The sequence below is a fragment of the Juglans microcarpa x Juglans regia genome, chromosome 5D (assembly GCF_004785595.1).
Source record: "Juglans microcarpa x Juglans regia isolate MS1-56 chromosome 5D, Jm3101_v1.0, whole genome shotgun sequence".
NCBI lineage: Eukaryota > Viridiplantae > Streptophyta > Magnoliopsida > Fagales > Juglandaceae > Juglans > Juglans microcarpa x Juglans regia.
The window spans coordinates 26255484-26258239 of NC_054602.1; positions in this window are offsets into that span (position 1 = coordinate 26255484).

The window sequence follows — 2756 nt, forward strand, 5'->3', positions numbered from 1 at the left end:
CACCGCATGTTCCTGCTAGTTACCGCACCATTAATGGTCCATGCACCGTGATGAATACATCATAAGCAGAGATTCATATTAACTTGACGTTACTTCATGGAGTTACATGCCTTATGCACCCACTAGCATTAGGCGCTTCCTCGCTCTGGCATTCTTTGAAAAGAATCCATTCAAGGCTCAACGACGGTACTTTGTCAACCCAAGGGTTACCATTCTATTCTTAAGCACTCCAGAGTGGATAGAGGAGTTCCACTAGGACATTCCTCCGCCCTAGCACTTGGGGTCATGATAAAACTTTTAAACCCTTTTCTTTGAAAACATTTTTCCCCAAATGCATGTGACATGAGACTTAAGACATGTGTACTTACACTTGACATATGACATATGGAATACCGTGCATGAAATTACCAAGCACAACATATTCAATTCATGGGATGATAACATAAATCATATGAGATATCAAAACACATACATGGAAACAAGAAAAATTGGCCTTGGCCAAAACATGTAGATGCAAAAACATGAAAAATCATCACTTGAACATGCTTATTCTTCATACATATTTGCTTAGAAATCAAAGCATGACGAAATGAAATATAAAATCATGGTGTTTGGCCAAGATCTAAAACTTCTAAGACATGGTATAGCCGAATCATCAAGTATAACAAATTGACAACAATATTTCCTTGGAACCGAAACATGCTAAGAACATACTTGCCATTTTCATCTTAAACCAAAACATGCCATTCATGTAATATTCATATTCCAAGATCACATAAGCATATTCAAACAAACAAACAAGAGATAGCAAACAAAGCAAACATATTGATGAAAGGATTTACACAATTATATACAAATAAATCCAAATGTGCTTCATTAGAAAGTGTCTAGAAAAATCCTATTTCATGTTCTTGAGTGTGTGAAGATTTCTAGGGTATCACTTGATCTTAAACCATTCGGCCTTTAGGGTCTTTCGGTCAAAAACCCATTCATTTCACTCATGTAGTAAAACAAAAGTTGAAACAAGATGAATACACATGTGGTGATCGATAACATGGAGAACATACATTCCCCACCATTCGGCTTCAAGGTTTCCTTGAAAACCTTAAAACCTTTTTCCATAAGAATGGGTAGAAGTGTGTATATTTCTCCATTCTCGAAATCCTTATGAGATTTGAACCTCATTTTGAGTTAAGAAGATGACTTGTGTGTGTAAGACTAGAGAAACCGATCCTTAACTTGTCTATTCTTGATGGTGGCAAAATTCTCTTTCGAAAAGGAATCCACCTTGTTTGGTTGGAAAGAAATTACGACAAAGTGCGAGAATCTTTAAGTGGAGGTGTGAGAAGAATGAGGAGAAGATGAGAACACATGCAAAACTCAAAAAATGACCAAGAAGAAAGTCTTTGGCTTCTCTTCCTTTTTTATAGAACTTTCCTCAATCCCTCATTGGTTGCTTGATGAAGTCCATTGCATGTAAGACAAGTGGTCTTTCCCTCTTCCTTCTTCTCTAGCCGAAAATGACCCTTGGTGTTCCCCACTGATAAGTGTTATTTTTATGTGATTTTTATCACTCTTTTATTTATGAAAAGTGTCATTTTGCCTTCAATACTATTGATTTTATTTTATTTCTACATATTTTTATTTATTTTCTTGGATTTGAAGGAATGAGAAGATTTAGTGCAAAATGAGAGTATTTTGGTACAAAAGAAGAGACTATAGATCTAGACAGATGAGAGGCAGCGAGATCTGAAGAGAGCCGATGAGATTTGGGCAAAGAGCCCTGTCCTATGGGCAGCAAAGAGAGTTCTCTCACCCAAAGGCGGGAAGACTTACCTCTCGGTAGGCGAGGAAACTTGCGACCAGAAGGCACGACTAGAAGGTGCGAAGACTTGGCAACAAGGCTTTAGGCGGTTAGATTAGGTGACTAGTCTAAACGACCAACTTAAAAGACCAACCTAAACGACATCGTAGGCAACAACTAGAAAATGTGAGAGGAATCTTTCATCCCAGTCAGGAGTTTTTCTACTCGGTAGGCGAGGAGATGCCCGTTCATTTGTGACCTCCAAGCCCATTCATTTGTAACCTCCACACCCGTTCATTAGTGACCACCACGCCCATTCATTTGTGACCTTCCCGCCATCAGCATATTGACAACCAAATCTGCCCAAACTCCGCAATTCAAGCTGCATATCACTAAATCTTCCATTTTAGATAATTCCAATATTCTTGGGATAATTTTATTTTATGTTAACATCTATCTTTAGAAACTATTTTCAGATCTTTAGGCGAGGTTTTAGCCGCAGTTATCTTGTTTCCAGATGTAATAGAGCCCATGGGAGCGAGTGTCGTCAGGGTAGGAACCAGTGCTTTGACTACGGTCAGACAGGCCACTTTGCTCGTGAGTGCCCTAATCATACCCAAGGGAATTGGGGTGGTCATCATGGTGGAAGAACTAATCAGAGGCAAGTAGTTCAGGCTCAGGTGTACGCGGTGACTCCTGGTAGTGCTGGCGACGAGGTTCCAGAGACTTAGGACGCTGGAGTTATGGCAGGTATGTGTATAATCTGATGCTAATGGATGCCTTGTGTGGTTTATTCTCGGGTTTTGGAAAAGTTGTGCAAGTTGTACCCATATTCGTTGGGTGTTAGTGGTCGTGCGATTTTCTTAAGCATTTTCTAGGTTGTATCTTGTAACTGCCTTAGCATTAATGTTTGACCTTACCAATTTCGAGGATGAAATTTTATTTAAGAGGG